The sequence below is a fragment of the Ovis aries genome, chromosome 2 (genome assembly GCF_016772045.2).
Source record: "Ovis aries strain OAR_USU_Benz2616 breed Rambouillet chromosome 2, ARS-UI_Ramb_v3.0, whole genome shotgun sequence".
NCBI classification, from domain to species: Eukaryota; Metazoa; Chordata; class Mammalia; order Artiodactyla; family Bovidae; genus Ovis; species Ovis aries.
In genome coordinates, this window is record NC_056055.1 from 202,965,128 (window position 1) to 202,984,824 (window position 19,697).

At 42.1% G+C, this 19,697-nt stretch overlaps 1 long non-coding RNA gene across 1 annotated transcript; it reads left to right on the forward strand.

Annotated features, from left to right (window-relative positions):
* The first annotated feature begins 1,191 nt into the window (after window positions 1-1,191).
* Window positions 1,192-16,448, forward strand: LOC132659264 (uncharacterized). Its single transcript, XR_009599484.1, has 2 exons — window positions 1,192-1,250; window positions 16,242-16,448. It is a non-coding gene; the product is annotated as an uncharacterized LOC132659264 (long non-coding RNA).
* The last annotated feature ends 3,249 nt before the right edge of the window (window positions 16,449-19,697 follow it).

The window sequence follows — 19,697 nt, forward strand, 5'->3', positions numbered from 1 at the left end:
TTTTCAGTGTTATTTCATTTCGCTTGTTAGGCCTATAATAATTGCTTCTAGGTCACGGTGTTATTTGTGACACGACATCTAGCTGGCTTCTTTCCCACTAATGATAATTCTACCTGTTAGGGCCTGATACAAAGCTTAAAGAAGTTTTCCACCCAATTATTATCTCTCTTGAAAGGATTTTGGAATTATTTATAGAGACTAACACAAAAGATGTGCTCTCTTTTTATTATAACAAGGTTCTTATGTTACAGATGGTTCTGCTGAAGAAAGCTGAGGCTACTTGCCACTAACCAAATCACAGGATCAGGAAGACGGGAGAAATTATATTTTGTAGTGTAATGCTCAACCACATCTGATCTTTCAAAAATTCAGAAAATCTTGCTAAAGACTGTACATTGTCTCTAGAGACTCAACTTTCTGCACAGAGCCATGGCTCAACTGATGTCTGCTGATTCACTCAGAAATTCATCCAGCTGTCCTAACTACTTTCATTATTCAAGGAATGTTTTGTCAGTGGTTTCTTCCCTCCAGCAGCAGATGAGAGCAGCCACTACATTCTCTGCTAAACAGCCCATGGCATTTTCACAGACCACAGTCGTCACCAGGCACATCCTCAGTTTTCCTTTCTCCAAGCAGCCTGTCCCAAAGGTATCCAACAAGGAGAGGCATTTTATTATTATTATTATTATTACTATTTAGAACTCAATTCTTTTTTTAAGTGACAGAGCAATAAAGAATCTCCCAGCCATGATGTGTGGCAGAAACTAACACAATTCTGTAAAGCAAGCATCCTTCAATTAAAAAATGTTTAAAAAAAAAAAAAGAATCTGCCAGCCATTGCAGGAGACACAAGAGATGCAGGTTCGATCCTTAGGTCAGGAAGATCCCTGGAGAAGGAAATGGCAGTATTCTTGCTTGGAGAATCCCATGGACAGAGGAGCCTGGTGGGCTACAGTCCATGGAGTCACAAAGAGTTGGACACGACTGAGCACAAAACAGAACTCAATTCTTTCTTTTTTTTAGGACTCAATTCTTTAGACTGATATTACTCTGTGAAAAGTACAAGTAAATAAAATAATTTGAAACATTCACTAGTCTATCAGTTTTATAGTTATTAAGCACTTACTGTCTGTCAGGCATTGGGCTATAGCTGGTAAATCAAGTCTACTGAAAAGGCACGCTTTCTTTTCTAGGATTCATCATATGGTGGGAAAGATAGACGGAGAAAAAAGTAATTACACCACGATGTAGTAAGTATGATACCCTTTGACTGCACCACATAACCTGTGGGATCTTAGATCCTCAACCAGGGATTGAACCTGAGCTCTAGGCAGTGAAAGTGCAGAATCCTAATCACTGAACTACCAGGGAATTCCCAATATTTTCTTTTTCATCAGTGGAATCTTCCTCTGCAATCTAAGAAGTGCTTTGAAAATAGTTATGTTTTTGGATTACCCCAGTTATGATGATTTTTAAATTTTAGTCAAAGAGAATTTTGGGATTTTTAAGTAAGGAAAAGAGAAGAATAAATATCATTTAAAACACGGCATGCATATGAAACAGAAACAGACCCAAGGACATAGAGAACAGACTGTAGTTGCCAAGGGGGAGTGGAGTGGAGATGGGATGGAGTGGGAAGTCGGGGTTAGCAAATGTAAGCTATTACATATGGAATGGATAAACAACAAGGTCCTACTGTACAGCACAGAGAGCTACATTCAGTATCCTGTGATAAACCATAATGGAAAAGAATATATATATATTCATTGTATGTGTATGTATGAGTGAAAGTTGCTCAGTTGTGTCTGACTCTTTGTGACCCCATGGGCTATAGCCCACCAGGCTCCTCTGTCCCTGGAATTCTCCAAGCGAGAATACTGGAGTGGCTTGCCATTCCCTTCTCTAGGGGATCTTCCCTCCCCAGGGATGGAACCTGGGTCTCCCGCACTGCAGGCAGGTTCTTTACCATCGGAACCACCAGGGAAGCCCATGTACATGTATAACTGAATCAATCATTGCTGTACAGAAGAAATAACACAACACTGTAAATCAACTACACGTCAATTTCAAAAAAAATCATATACATTTATTTTAAAGCTAGACACAGACTTCCAAGCACTAGTTTGAAATAAATAGCCTGTGTTTTTTATGTTCTCAACACTTTTACTACATGTCAATTTTAAAAAAACAGAAAAAATCATATATATTAATTTTAAAGCCAGATACAGAGTTGCAAGCACTAGTATAAAATAAACAGCCTGTGTTTTTTATGTTCTCAACATTTTTCTCTCAATTTCCTATTAATAAATCTGTTTGACTTTGCTAATGAAAAAATAGAATGTTTTCAAATGTTGTTTTCAATCTTGTAGAAATGAGATTAGAATGCAGAATTACTAATCAGATATGTATGATAAGGAAAATTCTGCCTCAGACAGAATGCCTTTTCTGTCATTATTATAGTCTTCTGGAAAACAAGATTGTAGATCACATGCACAAAACCCATCTGTTAGTGTTGCTGGCTTCACCTATGGCTTCAGAACTGCTGAGTCACCTTCATGGTTCTGGCTCTTCATCTAGGAGATTAGTTCATTCTCTCAATCTTTATTTATTCTGCCTTTGACCTTGGCTCATGTGATAGTAAACATTCTTTGAAGTCTAAATAAATATCTGTTTCATAATTTCAAAGGGCAGAGACCTCAACAAGCATGCATTCAGTGTCAAATCACAGTCATGTTCAGTTTAGTTCAGCTCAGTTCAGTCACTCAGTCGTGTCTGACTCTTTGCGACCCCATGAATCGCAGCATGCCAGGCCTCCCTGTCCATCACCAACTCCCAGAGTCTATCCAAACCCATGTCCATCAAGTCGGTGATGCCATCCAGCCATCTCATCCTCTGTTGTCCCCTTCTCCTCCTGCCCCCAATCCCTCCCAGGATCAGGGTCTTTTCCAATGAGTCAGCTCTTCTCATGAGGTGGCCAAAGTATTCAGCATCAGTCCTTCCAATGAATACCCAGGACTGGTCTCCTTTAGGATGGACTGGTTGGATCTCCTTGCAGTCCAAGGGACTCTCAAGAGTCTTCTCCAACACCACAGTTCAAAAGCATCACTTCTTCAGTGCTCAGCTTTCTTCACCGTCCAACTCTCACATCCATACATGACCACTGGAAAAACCATAGCCTTGACTAGATGGACCTTTGTTGGCAAAGTAATGCCTCTGCTTTTCAATATGCTATCTAGGTTGTTCATAACTTTCCTTTCAAGGAGTAAGCATCTTTTGATTTCATAGCTGCAATCATCATCTGCCACGATTTTGGAGTCCCCCAAAATGAAGTTTGATACTGTTTCTACTATTTCCCATCTATTTCCCATGAAGGGATGGGACCAGATCCCGTGATCTTAGTTTTCTGAATGCTGAGCTTTAAGCCAACTTTTCCACTCTCCTCTTTCACTTTCATCAAGAGGCTTTTTAGTTCCTCTTCACTTTCAGCCATAAGGGTGGTATCTCTGCATATCTGAGGTGATTGATATTTCTCCCACCAATCTTGATTCCAGCTTGTGCTTCTTCCAGCCCAGCGTTTCTCAGGATGTACTCTGCATAGAAGTTAATTAAGCAGGGTGACAATATACAGCCTGATGTACTCCTTTTCCTATTTGGAACCAGTCTGTTGTTCCATGTCCAGTTCTAACTGTTGCTTCCTGATGTGCATACAGGTTTCTCAAGAGGCAGGTCAGGTGGTCTGGTATTCCCATCTCTTCCAGAATTTTACAGTTTCTTGTGATCCACACATTCAAAGGCTTTGGCATAGTCAATAAAGCAGAAATAGATGTTTTTTCTGGAACTCTCTTGCTTTTTTGATGATCCAGCATATGTTGGCAATTTGATCTCTGGTTCCTCTGCCTTTTCTAAAACCAGCTTGAACATCTGGAATTTCACAGTTCATGTATTGCTGAAGCCTGGCTTGGAGAATTTTGAGCATTACTTTACTAGCGTGTGAGATGAGTGCAACTGTGCAGTAGTTTGAGCATTCTTTGGCATTGCCTTTCTTTGGGATTGGAATGAAAACTGACCTTTTCCGGTCCTGTGGCCACTGCTGAGTTTTCCAAATATGCTGGCATATTGAGTGCAGCACTTTCACAGCATCATCTTTCAGGATTTGAAATAGCTCAACTGGAATTCCATCACCTCCACTAGCTTTGTTCATAGTGATGCTTTCTAAGGCCCACTGAGAGTGCCAGGTTGGGACGACGTAGGAGCGGCCAAGAGGAGCTATCCCACATCTGAGGTTAGGGGCAACGGCCAAGAGGAGCTACCCCACAGTCATGTTATAGTAAGTCAAATAAGTCCATGCTCTTCAGAGTGCAGTTTAGCACGAAGGTGGACTAGTGGACCGCTGTCTTCTTTCTAGATGAATCTTTGGTCTGCTGACCTGGGAGACCTGTTCCAAGTTAGCCTATTTGACCTGTAAGATAGAACCTTATTAAAGAAAATTCTACCCCAAAATAAATTCATCAGTCACATCTATTTACATATGTAATCAGATGGTCTTAGCTCCAAGAAGTACTCAAAGAAAACGTTATTTAAAATGAGAGTTGCAGCGTTTACTTCTTTTTAAAGAAACTTGCTTTCTGTCCAATTTCCCAAAATTAAAGCATGAGCTCCCTCTGCTGAGTGAATGAATATATGAGACTGAATCTAAAACTTGTGCCATGCCTATGACGCCAGTAACTTCTTAGAAACATAAGCAATTATGAAGCACAAAAAATATTTAACTTTTTAAAATCCATGACTATAATACAGGGTAGAATGGAAAGGTAGAGGAGAGTCATTTACAAGATACAGATTCATTAGTTGAGATTTTTCCCCTATGCCTGACTTCTGCATGACACTTTGTAACCACCATTGATGGGGGCACCAGGAAGTGTATATACACCTACCATATTACCTGGCTTTGATCCTTCATAGCACTGATCATATCTGATTTTATTGTACTTATTTATTCATTGATCTGGTGATGCCTGTCTGTCCCTGCTAAAATGTTGGCTTCCTATTAGAGAAGACCTTGTCTGCGCTCAGCCCCTAGAACAGTGCCAGGCACAGAGTAGGAATATTTGTTTACTGGGTGGATGAAGTAAGGGAGGCAGGGAGTCAGGTCAGCATTTGCTGAAAGTGTCCCCTAGGAATATGATCCCATTAGAGGACAATTCAGTGCCAGTCATGCAGGAGTGGACACAAATTAGTAGGAAATGAGAGAAAGAGAAAATCCCTGAAGGCATAGAGAAGTGGGGTAGATTTCAAGCTCAACCTTAAAGATGGGGAGGGTTTGGTTAAGTTAGACAAGGAAACAAGCACTGTGCTAAGCACTGGGAAGCAATAGTCTTTACAAAAACGCATAGGCCCCACCCTAAGGAAGTCTACAGTCTAAGAGTGAAGACAGATGTAAAACAAATAATCACACAAACTAAAATTTCAGCTGAACAAGTGCTCCAAAGCAGAGGTGCACAATGCTAGAGGAGCAGACAGCAGGATGGTCAGTTTTATAGGGGAGTTAGGGAGGGCTTTTCCTAGCTGAATCGAAGGCTGCGTGCATGCATGCCAAGTTGCTTCAGCCGTATCCAACTCTGTGACCCCATGGACTGTAGCCTACCAGGATCTTCTGTCCATGGGAGTCTCCAAGCAAGAATACTGGAGTGGGTTGCCATGCCCTCCTCCAGGGGATCTTTCCAACCCAGGGATTGAACCTGCTTCTCTCCTATATTGGCGGATGGGTTCTTTACCACTAGCACCACCTGGGAAGCCCAATCAAAGGCTAAGTGGGGATAATCAGGTAATGAAGATGTGCTGTGTTTGCTAAGTTGCTTCAGTCATGTCCTACTCTTTGTGACCCCATGGACGGTAGCCCACTAGGCTATTTTCTCCATAGGATTCTCCAGGCAAGAATACTGGAGTGGGTTGTCATTTCCTTCACCAGAGGGTCTTTCTGATTCAGGGATCTAACGTGCATCTCCTGCACTGGCAGGCGATTCCTTACCACTGGTACCACCTAGTGCCACATATTTCAGGGGGCGGAGATGGAAAACAGTGCCACTGCAGGACCACGAGGGAAGAAGCTAGAGATGGACACAGCACTAGGAGGAAGGGCCCTCTTTGTCCAGAGAGAAGGAAGGGCTCTAATGGCTTCCATAGTTTTTCAAGAATTCTAAGCTATTTTGACTTTCTTTTTCTTATTTTGTTTACAAGAGGGTCCAAAACAAGGGGGCTTCCCAGGTGGCTCAGTGGTAAAGAATCCGATGCCAATGCGGGAGACGGAGGCGATGGGGGTTCCATCCCTGGGTCTGGAAGATCCCCTGTTGGAAGAAATGGCAACCTACTCCTGTGTTCTTGCCTGGAAAATCCCACGGATAGAGGAGTCTGGCGGGTTACAGTCCGTGGAGTTGCAAAGAATTGGACACAGCTGAGCACACACACACATCACAAGTATGTGTTACTTTAATTTTTTTTTAAAAAAGGGTACATTTATGAAAGAGAAAATGTCACCGTATGCCCACTGGAGCCTTCTTTTGCAACTTGCCTTCTTTCTCTCCAGGCCGACAGCAGCTGATGAAGAGATCTCGCTGTCAGGCAGGAGAGCCTGGCAGGGACCACCACACAGTTCCCGGCGTGGGAGGTCGGGGGCAGGGGGTTGAGATGCAGGCGCGATCCACTTGAGAGCCTGGACTGCACGGGAGATAATGGCTCTGTACTCTCTTGGCCTCCCTTTCGAATGTGGGTACCTTAGTGAGGAAAGGTTGTTTCATTCAGTATTGCTGCTGTTTCCCGCTACATCCATCTGCGCTTTCCACGTGGCCAGGCTTCTTAATTTCTGATCTTTGTGGCATAAGTCACTTAAATGACCAGGTTTTAAAGGCGGAGGGGGGCACGATCTTCATGGTCCCCCCATGCAGGCCCCAAATCTTCATCTGCCATTGTCTCGGGCGGGGGGCGGGGGGGGAGTCTATCCTGTTCTGAAAGTCAATATCAACAGTCCCCAAAGGGGATTGGGAAGATCCCCTGGAGGAGGGCATGGCAACCCACTCCAGTACTCGTGCCTGGAGAATCCCCAGGGACAGAGGAGCCTGGTGGGCTGCAGTCCATGGGGTAGCAAAGAGTCAGACACTAGTGAGTGACTAAGCACACAGAGAGGGTCTCTCACTTGCTGCCTTAAAAGGACAACTAGTGGGATTATTGAGATCTGGTAATAAATATCAATGAGAATGACATAATTCATTCAACTTCTTAGGGTAATTCTATACTATAGCAACTACAGTATATCATATATAGCTATAAAATATTAACTATGAAATATAATCTACATGTGAATAACCTACTGCAGAATTACCCTTGTTACCCCTCCATGCCTCTGTATGAAAGAATTGTTGGGTTGTGTCTGCAGCCCACTCTAAACCTTCCTCTTTGAATGCTGGGGCTTTGCATTCCTGTAGGCTCCCTCTGGAGCCTGTTCTGTTCACATTCTACCTGCCTGAGTTAGACTGTCTGTCTGTGAAGGCCTTTAACTGCTGATGGTAATCTCAGTCTATCTGCAATCCACTGTTTAAAGTGAATTCCTCAAAGATGGAATCCTCACCCCTGGCCTTCCTTGGGGGGCAGCTCCCCCAGAAGGAAAGTTGTGACTGTGTGTTGCTCACAGGCCATGTTTTTCCACCCCCGTTCATATCTGACACCCTTGGTCGTTATCAGCTCTGTGCTGCCTGGATCTGCACTGCAGCCGCAGGGAGGGTTCATAGTGCCTTGTTGGGCAAAGTTTTACTATAGTGGAATCCCCAGAAAAGGCTTCATGAGGATCACAAGACATCTTACCTGGTGTCAAGAGCCTTGTTGTTGTTGTTCAGTCGCTAAGTTGCATCTGACTCTTTGCAAAGACATGGACTGCAGCGTGCCAGGCTCCTCTGTCCTCCACTATCTCCCTCAGTGTGCTCAGATCTATGTCCATTGAGTCAGCGATGCTCTCTAACCATCTCATTCTCTGCCTTCTTTCTCCTTTTGTCTTTACTCTTTCTCATCACCAGGGTCCTTTCCAATGAGTCATCTCTTCACAACAGGTGGCCAAAGTATTAGGAGCTTCAGGTTCAGCATCAGTCCTTCCAGTGAATATTCAGGGTTTTTATTTATTTATTTATTTATTAGGATGAGCCATTTTGATCTTGTAGTCCAAGGGATTCTCAAGAGTCTTCTCCAGCACCGCAATTCGAAAGCATTCTTGCCGGGAGCCAACGTGAGGAATTCCACCCGTGACAAGGTCATGTGGCAAGAGCTCTGATGGCAAGGCTAATCAGACCTCAGGTTTTCCCCCTGGAATTTCCTGAGCATCCACCCCCCAAAAAATAAGAATCTGCCTGCTTTTCCACTCTTCTGATATTCTCTGGAAAAAAGTCAATTCAGGGTTTTAGTCTTCTGCATTTGAAAGAGTGTTTCAATCCAAAATCCCCTCTGATGGCTTTCTAGCCTGCCTGCAGGACTCATACAGCTCCGCATGTGATTGTTTGAGGCCTCCTGACCGCTGGAGGCACAGGAAGCTTAAAACATCCTAGGAATGTAGGGGCTTCTGAAGAGTCAAAATCATTAGAATAGGACTGATTAAAGGTTTCATTTGTTGAGCCAATACTTGCCGCCAAATTTTCATATCCTTTTTTTAGATATAGTTGGTATATAGAAAAACAAGTAGTAGACCTGGTATCAGCAACATTAGATCTTTGAGTTAAGTACCTTCTTTGTTATAACCCACTGCGCCTTTGTTCTATAGAGATGTAACTTTACCGCTTTAAGGAGATGCAGATTAAAGAAAAACACTTCAGGGGAAATGAAATTAACATTCATTAAGGAAGAGAGCCAAAAAGTGTTAACAAGCCTTTTGGCCAGAAGATAATGTAAATCACCTGAGACCTTTTGTATACAAAAAGATATACAGAAAGAGTCTGGGCTGCTAACGCTACATAATTTTGTATTACCCATTGATCTCTCTGTATAATCAAAAGTATAAAAGACCTTGAAGAACAATAGGAGAGCCAGTTGCTGGACTGGTTTCGCCCGTGTCTCCTCTTTACTCTAATTTCAGGCTGAATTCCCATCTGGGGCGTGGAGGCTCACTATGTCTACTTACTTATCCCGGCCTTTAAGATCCGTGAGAGAGAGCCCAAGGCGGGGCACTTTCCGATCTTCAAATGGCGCCGGCGGCCTAACGTAGATGGTGCAAGATCCTTGTCTGGAAATTTATTGGCTTTCCAGGTAACCCAAGTTAATCAGCCTCTTCTCTCCACTTAATCTTCCTACTACACTATTTCTTCCTAATCCAATCTTATATTATTAATAAATAAGTTTTCCTCGCCGACTCCGTCCACCCTTCGAATTCCCTGGATCCACCAGGGCTGGACCCCGGCACATTCTTCAGTGCTCAGCCTTCTTTACAGTCCAACTTTCACATCTGTACTTGACTACCGGAAAACCATAGCTTTGACAATATGGACCTTTGTCAACAAAGTGATGTCTGCTTTTTAATACACTGTCTAGGTTTGTCATAGCTTTCCTTACAAGGAGCATCTATCTTTTAATTTCATGACTGCAGTAACTGTCTGCAGTTATTTCGGAGCCCAAGAAAAAAAAATCTGTCACTGCTTTCACTTTTCCCCCACCTGTTTGCCATGAAGCGATGGACTAGATGCCATGAACTTAGTTTGTTTAATGTTAATTTCAAGCCAGCTTTGTCACTCTCCTCTTTCACCCTCATCAAGAGGCTCTTTCATTCCTCTTCACTTTCTGCCATTAAAATGATATCATCTGCCTATCTGAGGTTGTCAATACTTCTCCTGGCAATCTTTATTCCACCTTGAGATTCATCCAGCCTGGCATTTCACATGAGGTACTCTGCATGTCAGTTAAGTAAGCATGGTGACAATATATAGACTTGACATACTCCTTTCCCAATGTTGAACCAGTCAGTTGTTCCATGTCCAGTTCTAACTGTTGCTTCTTGGCCCACATCAGGTTTCTCAGGAGACAGGTTAGGTGGTCTGGTACTCCTGTCTCTTGAAGAATTTTCCACATTTTGTTGTGATCCACACAGTCAAAGGCTTTAGTGTAGTCATCAAAGCAGATGTTTTTCTGAAACTCCCCTGGTTTCTCGATGATCCAGTGGATGTTGGCAATTTGATCTCTGGTTCCTCTGCCTCTTTGAAACCCAGCTTGTACATCTGGAATTTCTTGGGTCACTTATTGCTGAAGTATAGCTTAAAGGATTTTGAGCATTACTTTGCTAGCTGTGAAATGAGCACTATTGTGTAGTAGTCTGAACATTCTTTGGTATTGCCCTTCCTTAAGATTGGAATGAAAAATGACCTCTTCCAGTCCTGTGGCCACTGCTGAGTTTTCCAGATGCCTATTGAATATAAAATACCTAGTTTTATACCAACTTTGTCAGGTAAATTAATTGGAAAAGAAAGTTCCCACAGAACCAGCCTGTGATGAAACTGAAGGCAAAGCATAGCACATATTGTTATAAACTACACAAGAAAAATTGGTCTCTTTTCACTTGACTTTTAACCAAAAAATGTTTTAGCCAATCTTATCCATCAAGCTGGCTTTTGAATGTCTTTAACCTCTTAACATAGATCAAACCCCCTTTGAAGGATAAAAATTTATTGCCACAAAAGCCACAGGTTTTGAAAGAACATCCCCCGCCAAAGTCTCCCCAAATGTCTTGAGGAGGACAGCACTGTTGAGATAAATGTGTGGTCTCTGCATGGAGACTACTTCAGGGAGCATAACATTTAGTAGCCCTTCTGTGGTTCAGGATTTGGGCTGAAAATAATCACTTGCCTTTATAACTGTCTTTCTCTGATTGATGCTGTTTATCCTCATTATTTGTATTTCCTTTGTTCTCATCACTGCTCTCATAAGTAACACACCTGTGTTTACCACTGACCCTCTTGAGATATTTCAACTCTTCCAGCTCACCCACATGCTCTCGCCCTCGAAGTACCATCTGTCTGCCAGGGTTGCATTGCCTCAGTGACTCAGACTGTTCTGCCTGTTAACTCAGCTCCTGTGCCTCAGCAGAGTGCTTCCCAGAAACTGGCTGAGTCCTGCCCTGTTAGCCCAGGTGGAAGGCTGCTTCTCCAAGGCAGGGTCCCAAGATACCTCTGGTGGCAACTGCATCAGTGGAGAGCCAGCATGCTGTGTGTGGTCATTTTCAATTCCATTTTCACTTTAGAATGCCTTTTTATCCTAAGATTACTACTGAGTAATAAGGTGTAAAGCTGTTTCAGTAGTAGACTCCTCTGTCCATGGGATTCTCCAGGCAAAAATACTGAAGTGGGTTGCCATTTCCTTCTCCAGGGGATCTTCCCAACCCAGGGATGGAACCTGGGTCTCTTGGATTGCAGGCAGATTCTTTACCGTCTGAGCCACCAGGGAAGGCCTTTCAATAGTTTACGGTGCCTTTAAATGAATGCTTCTCCCTCAACTCCACCATGGAAGGAACACAGCAAATTCCCTTAAATGATCATTTTCTTGCTGGAGCAATACATGCAAACCTTAAGCCAGGTCAAATCTAGTTCTGTTTTCATTCCTGTCTTTTACAAGGTGAGAGATTATTAAGTTTATGATATCCATTTTCATCTGTTTTGGTTGCTTTATCTTGAATAGGATTCAACATAATAAAAGTAGTGTTTGCAGTAGATACTTTATACATATTTAGGTGCAAACAATAACAGATTAGATCTACATCATTCGAGAGTTCCGGATCATTGCACTATTTTCTTATACGTCTTCTTTCAAAGTTCCAAAAATGTGGGAGTCTTAGCATCACAAATCACGTTATTGAAAGAGACTAATAAACCTATGATATGGGTGAAGAGAGTTAAGGTCCAAAGAAGTGTAATTATTTCAACAAGTTCTCATAGTGAATGGGTGGCAAAGCCAAGACTAAAACTCTCAAATAATAAAACTACTGAAACCGAGTAGCATATTCTTAAATGTTTGAAATACAATGTTTGGGGTTAGCAGAAGCCCACCAACAGAGGGCAGCAGAGACCCTCTCTCCCACCTCTGTATTTCATGGAGAAGGAAATAACAGCCCACTCCAGTGTTCTTGCCTGGAGAATCCCAGGGACGGAGGAGCCTGGTGGGCTGCCATCTATGGGGTCACACAGAGTCGGTCACACAGAGTCGGACACGACTGAAGCGACTTAGCAGCAGCAGCAGTAGCAGCAGTTTGAGAAAAGTGGCTTCTGTGATTTCTGTGGTGACAGAACCAAAGCAGCAGATATGTTGTCAGGGCCTGCCTTAGTGACAATGAGGAATCAGGTGGTGGCTGGCCAGATGCTGTCTCCCAGTCAGAATGCATTCTACCCATCAGAGCCCAGTGGATGACAGCACCTCAGTTCCTAGGTTGTTGTTGAGGGGGGCGGCTATCTAAGCAGGAAGACAGCATTTAAAGCCCTGGTGCTTGAATCTGGAGTTTTTCACTAAGAATTTTTTTCAATAGTCAATAAATTAGAGCAAAGGAGAGCAATGAAACTAAGAAACTGCCCGAAATTCTTATTTGCATTTTCTAAGCAAATACCGGGGCTTCCCTGGTGGTTCTCACGGTAAAGAATCTGCCTGCAATGCAGGAGACCTGGGTTCGATCCCTTGATCAGGAAGATCCTCTAGAGTAGGAAATGGCAACCCATTCCACTATTCTTGCCTGGAGAATTCGGTGGACAGAGGAGCCTGGTGGGCTATAGTCCATGGAGTCACAAAGAGTCAGATACCACTGAGAGACTAACGCTTTCAAGCAAATACCAGCAACTAGAGCTTTATCAGCTGCATGATTTTGGGGGTTGGAACGAGGTGAGAATGGGAGGGGAAGATAAAAGATAAATTCAGAGGGTAGATGTAAAGGACTAGGCTGAATCAGCTCCCTTCCCAGCTTCCAGGGTCTCCACCAGCTCCTCCTCCAGTCAGCTGCCTCCAGTTCTTTCCCATGCTGGCTGCCTTTCCTCCTCGTGTCCTCTCTGCCCTCCCCTGGGCCTCACATTTCAGACCTTCACGTGCTTCCCAGTCCCTCACTCAGGACTCAGACTCCAGCTTCCATCAGTGAAGTAGGTGGGTGAGGGGACTGGAAGGTAGGGGGACTGTACATGTGCCTATTCAGACACTTGTCCTCAGCTCCCACTAAAGAAGTTAGTCCTACAACCAACTCAGCTGACAGTGGAGACAGATTTTATTAACCTACCTGTACTTACTCAGCAACACAGATTAGTTTTCTGGGAGCATTTTTGTTTATCTCAGTGCCTGTACACATGGCACTTCAAGTCACATTCAACTCTTTTGAGACCCCATGAACTGTAGCCCACCAGGCTCCTCTGTCCTTGGAATTTCCCATGGCAAGAATACTGGAGTGGGTTGCCATTTCCTTCTCCAGGGGATCTTCCTGACCCAGGGATCAAACCCACCTCTCCTGCATTGCAGATGGATTCTTTCACCACTCAGCCACCCGGAAAGCCCCTTTAGGGGCATAATAATACCTTTTCTTATCCATCTCCTGGAGTCAGAAGCTGCTGTGTCAGTGGCTCAGACTATAAAGAACCTGCCTGCAGTGCAGGCGACCCAGGTTCAATCCCTGGGTCAGGAAGATCCCCTGGAGAAGGGAATGGCAACCCACTCCAGTATTCTTGCCTGGAGAATTCCATGGACAGAGAAGCCTGGTGGGCTACAGTCCATGGGGTTGCAAAGAGTCGGACACAATTGAGCAACTAACAGTTTCACTTTCGGATGCAAAACCACTTTAAAAATCCTCAGGGAGGTAGGCCCTTCCCTGGGTATAGGACCAGGAAAACTATGGCCTGAAAAATCAACTTAGAATGTATGTGTCTGCATATGCACATACATTTTGTGCTTTCTTTTTATAAAAGTAAGATGTGCCCTTTCACATTTGACAAATATGATAGGACATAAGGAAGAATACTGAAATCTCCTGTAAACCTACCACCTATATATAGCCACGGTCAAAGTATTTTGAAAATATTAAAAACTTAATTCCCTTACAAATCTAAACTAAGCACACAGGAAAAATGTATTTAACTCGTTACTGAGGGAACCAGCAACATGATAAAACTGAATGAAAGTGAATTTGAGAGACCATGTATACAGGCACTGAGATAACAAGGAAGGAAGACTGCTAGATACAGTTGGTTCATATCTTGCAGAGAATAAAATCGTAATCTTTAAGAGCAGATATAACTCGATTAGCTACTGGGGAAAAAATCCACGTGTTGTCATGTAACTTCACAGAGTTCAGGCTCTAATCAGTAGTAAATACAATTGTTCCGCTTATCTGCAGTTTCACTTTTCCAGTTACCCCTGCTCAACCGCACTAGGAAAATATTACATGGAAGTTTCCAGAAATAAGCAGTTTGTAAGTTTTAAAATGCACCAATTTGAGGAGCATGATGAAATATCTTGGAGTCCCACTCCATTCTGGCAGGGACAGGAATTATCCCTCAGCTCAGCATTTCCTTAGTTACTTACTAGCTTTATCATAAGTATTGGAAGAAAACAATATGCTATTATTCAGTACTATCTACAGTTTCAGGCAACCGCTGGGGTATCTTGGAACATATTCCCTTCAGATGAGAGGGAACGACTATATTAACTTAAACAAGGGAATGTTTCCCTAGAGAATCAGATAATCATTGGGCAAGTCTGTAGGGAACAAAGTATAAGGAAGGCTGGGAAGTGCTTGCAAACAAGACTCTCAACCAGGGCTGAACATTCTTGCAAACGGGATGGACATGGAAAGGACATACAGTCCTGCTTTTTTCCAAGTTTTGCATAGTTATTCTTAATACATCATTATGATTTTAATAATTTCCTCTAGTTTTAAGAGTTTTTAGAGTGTATATAAATATGTGAATAAATAAAACATATTTTTCCAAGCAATGATGTTGTGTATATAATCATACCTGTTTCTTATTCTCACTTTACAGTGCATCATGAACATTTTTCCACATCACTAAATATTTTTCAAAAACAATTTTAATGACTATGTTTTTTTATTCAGATATGCTGCAATTTATATAACCAATCCCTTACTGTTGAGAAGAAGTAGTATTTTAATGAATATTCTAGTACACAAATCCTTGCATTCATTCCCAGTTATGTCCAATTCCAATTAGTTCCTAGAAGTGAAGTTTCTGTCCACTTTTTGGGTCCTTATTGACTTTAGAAAGATTATTTCCACTTACGCTTTCAGCAACTGAGTATGATTACATTTATTTCATCACCCCTTACCAAATTGGGGATATATATATATATATATATATATATATATATATATATAATTTTGTTACCTCCCACAGGATATAATACAACACAGGTCATTCATCAGGCCTGAAAAAAAAAAAAAAAAACAGAACAGGAAGCATGGAGGAGGCACTTCAGTCATTGATCAAGTCATTGAAGATCAATTCTTAAGTCCCTCCTCATCATGAAAGTTTTGAAGATACTGATGCTATTTTAATTAATGATGCCACTTCTATAGAGCTTGGGTACAATCAACATCTTAATTCTTCTCATGGAAGTTAGTAAAGAGATGGGCCACCCAGAACATCAGACTCAGAGAAAGAGTGTGAAGTTTTATGAAGGACCTTGAGTCCTTGGTCAAAAATACTACTAGTTCCATAGACCATGGTAGACATTTGAGAGTCTGAATAGGAAGGTGATAGGATCAAAATTTCCCTTTAGTGAACCGGGCAGTGCAGTTTGGATTAAGTGTCTACTAGAAACAAGGTCAAAGGTCCTTACAATATGCCAAGTGAGAGATGGTGGCTGGTACCTTGGAGTAGAGAGGAGAATACAGGTACAAGTCACTGACGAAGAGTAAACAAGAATCAAAGAAAACCTTGAAATTAGAGGTTGGCAAGACATGAGGGTTCAAGGGGCCAGTAAGGTATTTGGGGTATGTCCCCCCAAATTAGAAGTCAGTTAGAAGGAAATTCTGGTGCTTTTGTTATTGAAAGGTGGGTCTTGGTGCTCCACACTCAAAAGCCAATAAATATGCCAAGTTCATGGAGAGGAAAGTTTGCTTTATTTCAGATGTTGGCAACTGGTGGGGTGGGGACTATATGCAGAAACAGCACAGTCATCTCTGAAAGTCATCTTCAAAGTGGTCATCAGTGGTCTGACCAGCGTCATCTTGGTTGTTTTAGGTACAGTTAATCTTCAGTTCCAGGACCCGTTTGTTTCCATTTCTTTGAGGCCAGTTCTTGGAATTGCAGCAGCTTATGTCGTGGATACAGTCTGGTCATCACGTAGTTAACTTCTCCACCTGGTGTTTTAGGATCTGTAAGAGAGCTCACAGGATATGGCTCAGAATATTATCTATAGCCCTTGAGAAATAAAGGTCCTTGACTATGCTTAATGAGTGCGTTGATATTATTTGGTCTCCTTTATTTGGATTATTTTCCTTTTTTTATGCATTTCTCATTTCTCTGATTAAACTTATTTTTCAGCTAAAGTTTTCCACAGACAAAAAGCAGGCAAAGGACATGGGGGGAGTGGGGGCGAGGACCATAGCGTCCTGCTCTGTTTCACTCTGAGAAATGCTAAGGGTGGAGATGTGGTTTTGGGAGAAGCCACGTGAGTGAATGATGTCACCAAAGGAGAGACTAATATCTGAAAACCAATTTTTAAAACATATATCTCACCTCCCTCAGAAACTTTCAAGTAAAAAGACAAATACTTTAAGACCAGAATCTGAAGTAAAGGTGTGGAGAGAAAGGGAATTGGTCCTGTGATGATTAATGAAAATTATAGCCATCAAACTCATGGAGACGAGATGGAGACAGAGAGGCAGAATGAGAGGCCTGAAGACAGGATCTTTGGCACCACTTTTCATTGGAGTTACTGTTAAAGTCACAGTCTTCTATCACAGAAAGAACTAAAATTGGAGAACCTAATAATTTTAGGGCTTCCCTGGTGGATCAGTGGTAAAGAATCTGCCTCTCAATGCAGGAGATACAAATTCAGTCCTGGGTCTGGAAGATCCCCTGGAGAAGGAAATGGCACCTTACTCCAGTATTCTTACCTGGAAAATCCCATGGACAGAAGAGCCTTGTGGGCTACAGTCCATAGGATCACAGAAGAGTTGGACACGACTGAAAGACTAAAACAACGATAATGATAATTCCAGGATACCCATCCTAGACATTCTGGGGTATGAATTCAAAAACCCGTTTATAAATATTTCTGATACCAGGTCACTTTAAAGTTTATGTTGATGGGTTGATCACTAAATGTTTCTCTGATTGCCCTGATACTTTTCTGCACCATCTCCACCTTCTTGAAGGTAAAAAAATTTTTAAATTTCTAATACCTGTGATTAATTATAGATTCCTGAAGTTTTTACTTTGCACTTCAGTGAAATTTAGAAAAAAAAAAGATTTTATCCTCCACTCCTTCCCTCTCCCCTCCCTTCACATACCACATCTATTCTCACAGCTGAGGCCCCTGTGGATTTTAAAGAGGCCTCTTTCTTATTTTAAAATAGTTTTTCTTTATTTATTTTTTACTTTTCATTGAAGTATAGTTGAATTACAATGTTGTATTAATTACGTGACTCAGGTATACATATACATTGTTTTTCACATTCTTTCCACTATGGTTTATCACAGCGTATTGAATATAATTCCCTGTGGTATAAAGCAGGACCTTGTTGTTTATCCACTCTGTGTGTACCAGTTTGTGTCTGCTAACACCAAGCTCCTAATCTAACCCTTTCCCACTAGCCGCCCTTGGCAACCACTCGTCTGTTTTCTACGCCCCCGCTTCTGTTTGTTTCATAGATGGGGCCATCTGTGCCGTGCTTTAGACTCCGCATGTAAGTGATGTCATATGGTGTTTGCCTTTCTCTGACTTCACTCAGTATGAGCATCTCTAGGTCCATCTACGCTGTTGCACATGATATTACTTCATTATTTTCTAAAGCTGAGTAGTGTTCCGCTGTGCATCTGCACCACGTCTTCTTCATCCACTCAGCTCTCAGTGGGCATTCAGGTTGCTTCCATATCTTGGCTATTGTGAATAGCGTCGCTATGAACACAGGGTTGCATGTATCTTTTTGAATTATAGTTCTCTCTGGGATACAGGCCCAGGGGTAGAGCTACTGGATCATGTGGTAATTCTAGTTTTTAGTTTTCTAAGGAACCTCCATACTATTTTCCACAGTGGCTATATCAGCTCACGCTCCCACCAACAGTGCAGGAGGGTTCCCTTTTCTCCACACCTAAAAAGGCCTCTTTCAATGGGAGCTGGTTGTGGTTTGGGGTGGGTTTAATCTTTCTAGTAAATAGATGGAAGACAAACAACTGGTAGGTGTGACTGCTGAAGTGCAAGTTTTTATAGGCTGGGGAAAGCCACCCCTGCCTCCCTGGCAGTTTCATTGTAGAAGTGGATTCATGCTTAGGTGAGAATTATTATTATTATTAGGTGGGAATTCACTCTTAGGTGAGAATTCAAGTAAATAATAATCAGTTTATAGTTCTTGAGAACACACCAATGAAACCAGGTAGGGAAACGGAGCCAAATGTGTCGGAGTTTTTTCAACTGCACTTAATTGCTCAGTTGTCACGTGTATAATAATAGCTGCCTGAGAGGACTTCGTCAAATTAAAATGACTCTTTGTAATCAAAACAGGAAACCAAAGTTTCTCCCATGACCTAGAAGAAAACAATATTAACACTTAGGGCTTCCCAGGTGGTGCTAGTGGTAAAGAATCCACCTGCCAATACAGGAGATGTAAGAGACATGGGTTCGATCCCTGGGTCGGGAAGATCCCCTGGAGAAGGGCACAGAAACCCACTCCAGTGTTCTTGCCTGGAGAATCCCATGAACAGAGGAGCCTAGCGGTCTACAGTTCATAGGGTCGCATAGAGTCAGACACGACTGAAGCAACTTAGCATGCATGCATACACATAGAATTGATGCAGACTGGATACTGGCAAACACTATAGAACTGCTTTAAATGTCAGGATTCCTCTGGATCCCACAGCTCATTGCTCTTCTCATTCTTTAAGGTCTCACTGATGCTCTCACTGTTTCTTATCATTTCTCTATCCTCTCCATGCTAGTAATTAACCAATTCAGCTGAGCTTTCCCATGAAGATCTGACTTCTGTCTCCAACATATTTCATTTGGTTGGGTCATGGACACTTTAAAATCAACAAGATCAAAAGTCAACTAATCATCTTCCTCTTTAAACCAATCTCTTATTCTGTTTTGATCTTATCATTTACCTACTCATGTAAAGCAGGAAGCCAAGTGGCATTCTCAATCTCTTACCTTCACTTCCTGCAGAAAATCCTCCCAATAACCTCTTACATGTTCTTTAAAGACTATTTAACATGCTTCTATTAAGTTTGACTAAATTTTTTTGAAAAATTTCAATCATTGGGAAATGAACACCTGTATGTTCTTTCCCTAGATTCACCAATGATTTAATATTATTATTTAGCTGTATTGGGATTTGCTCTCTCTCTCGCTCCCCTCCCCTCCCTTCACCCTATTCTATCAGTGTTTATTCTTCTGAATGGTTGAAATTTTTCAAAATAAAAAATTAACAGTAAAACATTAGAAGAAAATAAAATGTTAAATACACACATATATTC